Source organism: Salvelinus alpinus, chromosome 17 (assembly GCF_045679555.1).
Source record: "Salvelinus alpinus chromosome 17, SLU_Salpinus.1, whole genome shotgun sequence".
Classification (NCBI taxonomy): Eukaryota; Metazoa; Chordata; class Actinopteri; order Salmoniformes; family Salmonidae; genus Salvelinus; species Salvelinus alpinus.
This window is the reverse complement of record NC_092102.1, coordinates 4362082-4370988: the sequence shown is the minus strand read 5'-3', so window position 1 is coordinate 4370988 and position 8907 is coordinate 4362082. Positions and strand designations below refer to the sequence as shown.

The following is an 8907-nucleotide window of genomic DNA, read 5'->3' as shown; positions in this document are numbered from 1 at the left end:
TTGTTAGATTTTATCACATCTTGCTCTGCCTGGCATTAGTTGTTGATCTTGTTGTTGTTGATGGGGGTCACCTTGGGGTCATGATAGGGGCTGCACCAAATGATTGATGTATTATAATAATTGATTATGTTTATGTTGTATTATTAGAAGGGGAAGGGCTAAAACTACATTTATAGGGTCCTGGACCATAGATTAGCAATATATGCATTATAAGGTTTAATACTGTTCCACGGTTCTTTTCTAGTCTCTGCCTCTTATAGAAACGGTCTGAGCAGATGTGTGAGTTATTGCCGTCAAAACAGGGTGTCTGTGAGAAAGCACCTCAAGGCTAAAAGAGATACATAGACGCAGACCCCTGCAGGGGAGTAAATAGATAAGAAACAGGTCAGACATACCACAAAATTACTGCTGAGCCTTTAGAAAACACTGGACTACTGTTTCCTCCTGCAAGTTTGTATATGCATGGGCTTGGTCTCATGAGTAGAAGGTGTTGACATAGGCAGTTACACCACTAGGGGTCGACTGCAAGTATATTAAAGCAACTTTTACCTTTTTTATTTTGCAGAACTTACTCTGAAACATACGTGCTGTGTTTCCGTCAACTTCTGCCTGCAATTGCATTAATAAAGGTTCGATTGATTTACTTAAAGAAGATATTGCTGATTTCACCAATAAGCCAATGATTGACAAGGAACAAGGAACCTACCCCAACAATGTGCTACCTGAGGGACAGAGAGACTACTCTGTCATGGTTGTTTGATCAATAGGACTGTAAAGTTCCAAAATGTAAGAGGACTCCCATGGTATTGACACATTTGCAGAAATCCATTCAGGTGTATTTTGTGGCTTTTGGCGAAAGTGTTCTAATGATATAAATTCACGCTGTTGCAACTGCCTGTAAACACACAGTCCAGTTCAAAGTGAATGATGGTAGGCCTGTGTGGCAAATGGCTTGTTTTCATTAAGGCCTCTGTTTGGCTATGGTGCAACAGGTTGCGTCGACTCTGGTCCTGGACAAGACATCATTTTTTATTCGGTTTTATGTACTGCAGTGTCTATTAATTGTCCAAACAAACAGCTGCTTTCCCACTCTATATTGCTATAGAATTTTCACAAATGCCTTAGTATACATAATTCCCAAACATTCTAAGAATTTATGAAAATGTGAAAATCACCATATTGAAGTGCTCGAAGTGTAATATTCTTCCTGGGGGTGTATATGAACACATTTTGTTAAGATTTCATGTTGCTAAAATGTTGTCAGCTGTCAGGATATTTTTTTGCCAGCCAAGGCCTAGTCTTCTAAGAGTCCTTAAAAAGGCAAGAACATAGAGAAAAACTATATAAATAAAAATGTATAATAGAAAGTATGTTTATTTACATTGTTTTGTCATACCATTGAAAAAGCAGTTGAGTACCATAGAAACAGGTGGAGGTGGAAAATAATGTTTTGACAATAGGAGAGGAGTACTGATTTCTTATTATGACTTCGTTTCTGCAAGATAATGGGTGCTCACATCCTCCATCTCTCCAATCTCTACAGGAGAAAAGGTGACATTGACATTACTGATTATTGATGGAAAAATTCAACAGAGAAGTTACCCAATTTATAAACACACATTCAAGCCATAGACACTCTTTGAATGTACAACACCCAATTATTCAACAAGGAGAGAGTTCACCTTTCAGACGTAAGTAAGTAATGAAGTCCAGAAAGGCTTGAACGTAGGCGTCATCGATGACAGACTCTAGAACATGCAATTTCAATGTAAAAAATCACAACAGTAACATCGAATAGTAGCCCATGTTTGTCGATGTGGTAATATTAATAAATTAATCTAATAGGAAATATTGTAAGTGTGAGCTGTAGGTTTACAAACACTTGGAAACGTGGGAGACTCACCGTATTCACTGTTTTGGAATGGTTTCACATCTTCCCAAACACTCCTTTTGCCCAGTCGGGGTCTATGCCTCACAGTCAGCGTTCGTTGTGCATCTGAGTAAGGAGAAGGACAGACATGGTCTGACCGGTTCAAACAGGTTTTCCTCTGCCCCGTTTCCATGGACCTGTTTGAACGTTCTCCTAGATAATATCCTGCACAACCATTAGCTCCACAGGAGAAGGGTTAGCCATCCCTTTATGAATATATTGTTTCTATATATTCAGTCACAAGGTAACAAGACAAAAGGACATACACACATCCTCTTCAACATACACGAACATACATCACTCACATATAACACCCACAAAGCCTATCAACATATTAATTGATCTACCATTATCCCACCCCACTATTGTTGCCCATCACTGATCTACAGAATAGTTTTTGTATTAAGCATTAGCATAGGTGGGTAAAAGGTTTGACCTGTGCTAATGCTTAATATGAAAACGATGCTGTAGATCAGTGTGTTACGTTCTAAAATGTACTTGGAGTACAGATGAGGGTAACTCACATGGCCCAAGGAGGTATCCTGCACTATTCAGTGTCCAACCTCTCTTTTCTGAACCCTAATAAAAAATGAATTAACACAATGACGGAACATCAACAACTTTCTGAATGTTGATTGGAGTTTAAATCTTTCAATTAATGAAATATCTTTAAGCAAACAAGCAACATCCGTAATCTACCTTAAATTATTTTAAATTGTGAAATTAAAGTTTTCACTCATGATCATGATGTATATTTTTTATTTGAAACAAATGTAGGTGGAAAAATAGAATTTAACTTTAGCAATAACTCCATAGATTTGCTCTTACCATTAATGCCATTCCACTGGATTCAGACAGTTGTCCAAAGAGGACAAGAAATGCACACAGAATAGTATTACGTCTTTGCATCTGTTGATAGAAAACACATCACATATTCTGTGGTTGTTAAGCAGACGCGTATCTAATGTGACCATATCTGAATTAGTTTAAATATGGGCAGACTACATAACATCTGACCAAATTACGCAAGATTTTAGCTCTGAGTTTCCGAGATTAGTTTTAACACAATAATCATAAGCATAAGGTATATGCTCCCTGGTCAAAAAGTCCATTGTGGGACAAAACATTGTTCTAATAAATAAAGTCACTTGGGAACATACATCAGGATATGCAGGTTCATTCTCTTTGTAAATTTTTAGCTCAACCCAGTACCTGCCAAATATACTTTGAATGCTTCGAATGTGACCTTAAGTGTTTAACAAAACAACAATTTTCAATGACAAAATGTGTATTATTCATATAATACCTAAACATCTTAGCACATACAAAATGTGTAAACTGTTGAGACATCCGCCAATAATTCACAGACACGGACATAATCAACAAACTGAATCCAACAGACACAGGATAAAGACAGCTGACATCACATTTATATTAACCCTAGAATCATTTCAGCATGATAAATGATATATGTAATTGTGTGAACTTCGTCCAGATTTGTGTTTGAGAGTAGCAACCAAGTATTGGAGTTGGATATTGCTCATACCTACAAAATACAAAACAAAATGTTACATTTGTCCTAAATGGACAGAGATGAAACATTCATATAGCCTTACATTAAAATCCATCCAATTATATCAGAGAGTAAACAAATGTGGGTAGTCAAATGTTGTAACACTACTCATAATGACAAAGACATTGGACCACAAATGAATGAGTGACAATTGAAGACAAAGTACAAAACGGCAGAATAACCCTGGAAATTACTAAAGCAATCCTCAGATAAACAGCACATGTATAAACAAATTTGCATCCAAAATAACATACCTTTTTGTTGAAATGAATTTGGTCAGTTCTCAGAAGAAACGACAAATACACCCGACAGCTCTCCCTACTAGACTTATACGGTGATGATCAATAAGGTATGTCAACACCCATGAGAGCGTCGGTCTCACTTTATTTTGGAGTGTGTGACCGATGGCGTGTTAGTCTAATGTCCCCCTGAGTAATGCCTTTTTTGCATAATGAAACATCATTAATTGTAATTGGTGCTGCTGTTACTGAAACCGATAATGAGAGGACATGCGCAAAGTGATGAGGAAAAATGTACTCAAATGATATTTCACAGAGATCTCACTTTTAGGTCACATGCAAATTCACTCAATAAAATGATCATGGCTACATCAATTTGGTAAACTATATCCAAATTAAAGGTAGTCAGTAAGATGAGGCCATCATCAAAAATAGTTCATTTTTGACATCAACATACATATAACACATATTATTTAGCCTTTATTTGCCTTTCCTTGTGCCAAACGATGGCAAAGTTTGTCAGAAAGCAGAATCAATGGCTAAATTTGAAGTAAGATACAGTTTTGCCTACATCAAAAACAAAGCTTTTGTTTGTGATTGTGTAATATATAATCATTCAAATTAAGCAATAAGGCCCGAGGGGGTGTGGTATATGGCCAATATACCACGGCTAAGGGCTGTTCTTAGGTAAAACGCAACGCGGCTATATACCACAAACCCCTGAGGTGCCTTATTGATATTATAAACTGGTTATCAACGTAATTAGAACAATAAAAATACATGTTTTGTCATACACGTGGTATACGGTCTGATATACCACGGCTTTCAGCCAATCAGCATTCAGGGCTCGAACCACCCGGTTTATAATAATGTATATACTGCCACACCCAAAATTACTGACTCTTACTTTCCTAACATTTTGGAATATTCTTTGAAATCTCTGGAAGCTGCTGTCAGATCATCCGGAACCCTTGTTGAGAAGTAAAATTCACAGAATGTAGGAATAGACGACTGGGTCACAGAAGCGGATTCTCTGCCAGAATGTTTAGATGTCACAGCAACCTGACGACACCACATTCTAAGGACATCTGCAAGATGTTCCTAGAAAAAGTATGGATTCCAAGATATTCATGGCAGCAATGGACTTAGGTGATGTGAAATCAATGAACACGAGGGTTTAATACCGGTAACCAGTATCCAAAGATCTCTCGACCAAGCTTGTTCCTTTTACGGGTACCGTGGACCAATACTATACCATTTCTAATGCAAAAATACAAAATATGCACGTCTGATAGCTCCATGAAACGGACATATCAACTTTGGCTTCATTCATTCATTAGACCAGCTAACAGCCTACCTTATTTACTCAACATAAAGTCCCCAATAGAAAACATCACTTACTTGCATGGCTTCTGGGTGATTCCAGTGTTATGGACATTACATTTGCATACAAAATCACAACTTTAATGTCTCAATGAATGGACAAACAAAATATACAGTGTATTTGGAAAATATGCAGACCTCTTGACCAGATAATGACGAAGCGAAAACAGGTTTTTAGCAAACTTATTACAAATAAAAAACAGACATACCTTATTTACATAAGTATTCAGACCCTTGCTATGAGACGCGAAATTGAGCTCCGGTGCATCCTGTTTCCATTGATCATCCTTGAGACGTTTCAGCAACATGATTGGAGTCCACCTGTGGTAAATTCAATTGATTGGACATGATTTGAAAAGGCACACACATGTCTATATTAGGTCAAATCACATGTTATTTGTCACATGCGCCGGATACAACAGCGGTAGACCTTACAGTGAAATGCTTACTTACAAGCCCTTAACCAACAATGCAGTTTTAAGAAAATACACAAAAAAGTAAGAGATAAGAATAACAAATAATTAAAGAGCAGCAGTAAATAACAATAGCGGGGCTATATACAGGGGGTACCGGTCCAGAGTCAATGTGCGGGGGCACCGGTGTTGAGGTAATTGAGGTAATATGTACATGTAGGTAGAGTTAATAAAGTAACTATACATAGATAATAACAGACTAGCAGCAGCATAGAACATGGGGGAGGGGCAATGCATTAAGTCTGGGTAGCCATTTGATTAGATGTTCAGGAGTCTTATGGCTTGGGGGTAGAAGCTTTTTAGAAGCATCTTGGACCTAGACGTGGCGCTCCGGTACCGTGCGGTAGCAGAAAGAACAGCGCCTGGTACACCCCCTGGTATAGAAGTCCAGGATGGCAGGAAGCTTGGCCCTGCTGATGTACTGGGCCAAATGCACTACCCTCTGTAGTGCCTTGCAGTCAGAGGCCGAGCAGTAGCCATACCAGGCAGTGATGCAACCCGTCAGGATGCTCTTGATGGTGCAGCTGTAAAACCATTTGAGGATCTGAGGACCCATGCCAAATGTTTCAATCTCCTGAGGGGGAATAGGTTTTGTCGTGCCCTCATCACGTCTGTCTTGGTGTGCTTGAACCATGTTAGTTTGTTGGTGATGTGGATGCCAAGGAACTTGAAGCTCTCAACCTGCACCACTACAGCCCCATCGATGAGAATGGGGATGTGCTCGGTCCTCCTTTTTCTGTCATCCACAATCCTCTCCTTTGTCTTGGTCACAGTGGGGGAGAGGTTGTTGTCCTTGCACCACACGGTCAGGTCTCTGACCGCCTCCCAATAGGCTGTCTTGGCGTTGATCAGGCCTACCACAGTTGTGTCATCGGCAAACTTAATGATGGTGTTGGAGTCATGCCTGGCCGTGCAGTCATGAGTGAACAGGGAGTGCAGGAGGGGACTGAGCATGCACCCCTGAGGGGCCCTCGTGTTGAGGATCAATGTGGCAGATGTGTTGGTACTGTCACGATGCGCCCTTTTAGGGCATGAAACTCTATAAACAACATTTTCCCATGGTGCCCCAACTTACTAGTTAAATACTATTCCATGATTTTTTGAATTACGGAATAAATACACAGAGAATTGATTTGATAATATTACAGTCTTCACAGTTGCAGAGGGAGGTGTTTAGTCCCAGTGTCCTTTGCTTAGTGATGAGCTTTGAGGGCACTATGGTGTTGAACCAGTCAATGAATAGCATTCTCACATAGGTGTTCCTTTTGTCCAGGTGTGAAAGGGCAGTGTGGAGTGCAATAAGAGATCGCATCATCTATTTTCCAAGATGGCGCAGCAGTAAGACGTATTTGTTTTTGTCCCATGTAAATATTCAGTCTTTTCGTTTTTTTGGTTACATTTCATTATATTTCAATCTCTTTATTCCATTTTCGAATAAAATATACCTTCCTGCAACCCACCTCACCTAATGTGGTACGGATCTGATATTCTTTTAAAGATCCATCTCCTCAGAAATAAGTCCCTCACTGTTGCCGCTTGTTATAGACCCCCTTAGCTCCCAGCTGTGCCCTTGACACCATATGTGAATTGATTGCCCCCCATCTATCGTCAGAGTTCGTACTGCTAGGTGACCTAAATTGGGATTAACACCCCGGCCGTCCTACAATCTAAGCTAGATGCCCTCAATCTCACACAAATTATCAAAGAGCCTACCAGGTACATCCCCAAAACCATAAACATGGGCACCCTCATAGATATCATCCTGACCAACTTGCCCTCTAAATACACCTCTGCTGTTTTCAACCAGGATCTCAGCGATCACTGCCTGCGTCCGTTATGGGTCCGCGATCAAACAGCCACCTCTCATCACTGTCAAATGCTCCCTAAAACACTTCTGCTAGCCTTTCTAATCCACCTGGCCCGGGTATCCTGGAAGGACATTGACCTCATCCCGTCAGTAGAGGATGCCTGGTTGTTCTTTAAAAGTGCTTTCCTCACCATCTTAAGTCAGCATGCCCCTTTCAAAAAATTTTGAACTAAGAACAGATATAGCCCTTGGTTCACTCCAGACTTGACTGCCCTTGACCAGCATAAAAACACCCTGTGGCGTATTGCACTAGAATCGAAATGTCCCCGCGATATCAAACTTTTCAGGGAAGTCAGGACCCAATACACACAGTCAGTTAGGAAAGCAAAGGCTTGCTTTTTCAAACAGAAATTTGCATCCTACAGCACTAATTCCAAAAAGTTTTGGGACACTGTAAAGTCCATGGAGAATAAGAGCTCCTCCTCCCAGCTGCCCACTGCACTGAAACTAGAAAACACTGTCACCACTGATATAACCACGAAAAACGAGAATTTCAATACACATTTCTTTACGGCTTGCCATGCTTTCCACCTGGATACCCCAACCCCGGCCAACAGCTCCGCACCCCCCGCAGCAACTGGCCCAAACCCCCCCGCTTCTCCTTCACCCATATCCAGACAGCTGATGTTCTGAAAGAGCTGCAAAATCTGGATCCCTACAAATCAGCTGGGCTAGACAATCTGGACCCTCTCTTTATAAAAATATACGCTGCCGTTGTTGAAACCCCTATTAATAGTTTGTTCAACCTCTTTTTGTATTGTCTGAGATTCCCATAGATTGGAAAGCGGCCGCGGTCATCCCCCTATTCAAAGGGGGAGAGACTCTAGACCCAAACTGTTATAGACCTATATCCATGCTGCCCTGCCTTTCTAAAGTCTTTGAAAGCCAAGTAAACAAACAGATCACCGACCATTTCAAATCCAACTGTAACTTCTCCGCTATGTAATCTGGTTTCCGAGCTGGTCACGGATACACCTCAGCCACGCTCAAGGTCCTAAAAGATATCATAACCACCATCGATAAAAGACAGTACTGTGCAGCCGTCTTCATCAACCTGGCCAAGGCTTTCGTCTCTGTCAATCACAGTATTCTTATCGGCAGACTCAACAGCCTTGGTTTCTCTAATGACTGCCTCGCCTGGTTCACTAACTACTTCTCAGATAGAGTTCAGTGTGTCAAATCGGAGGGCCTGTTGTCCGGACCTCTGGCAGTCTCTATGGGGGTGCCACAGGGTTCAATTCTCGGGCCGACTCTGTTCTCTGTATATATCAATGATGTCGCTCTTGCTGCTGGTGAATCTTTGATCCACCTCTACGCAGACGACACCATTCTGTATACATCTGGCCCTTCTTTGGACACTGTGTTAATAACAAACCACCAAACGAGCTTCAACGTCAAAACAACACTCCTTCCGTGGCCTCCAACTGCTCTTAAATGCTAGT

General features: G+C 40.7%; 1 long non-coding RNA gene across 1 annotated transcript; it reads right to left on the bottom strand.

Annotated features, from left to right (window-relative positions):
- Positions 1 to 1356: 1356 nt before the first annotated feature.
- On the bottom strand, positions 1357 to 3906 carry LOC139543230 (uncharacterized). The gene is made up of 6 exons (XR_011668627.1): positions 3758 to 3906; positions 2759 to 2839; positions 2455 to 2509; positions 1904 to 1996; positions 1683 to 1748; positions 1357 to 1537 (listed from the first exon to the last, which is right to left on the bottom strand). It is a non-coding gene; the product is annotated as an uncharacterized lncRNA (long non-coding RNA).
- Positions 3907 to 8907: the final 5001 nt, after the last annotated feature.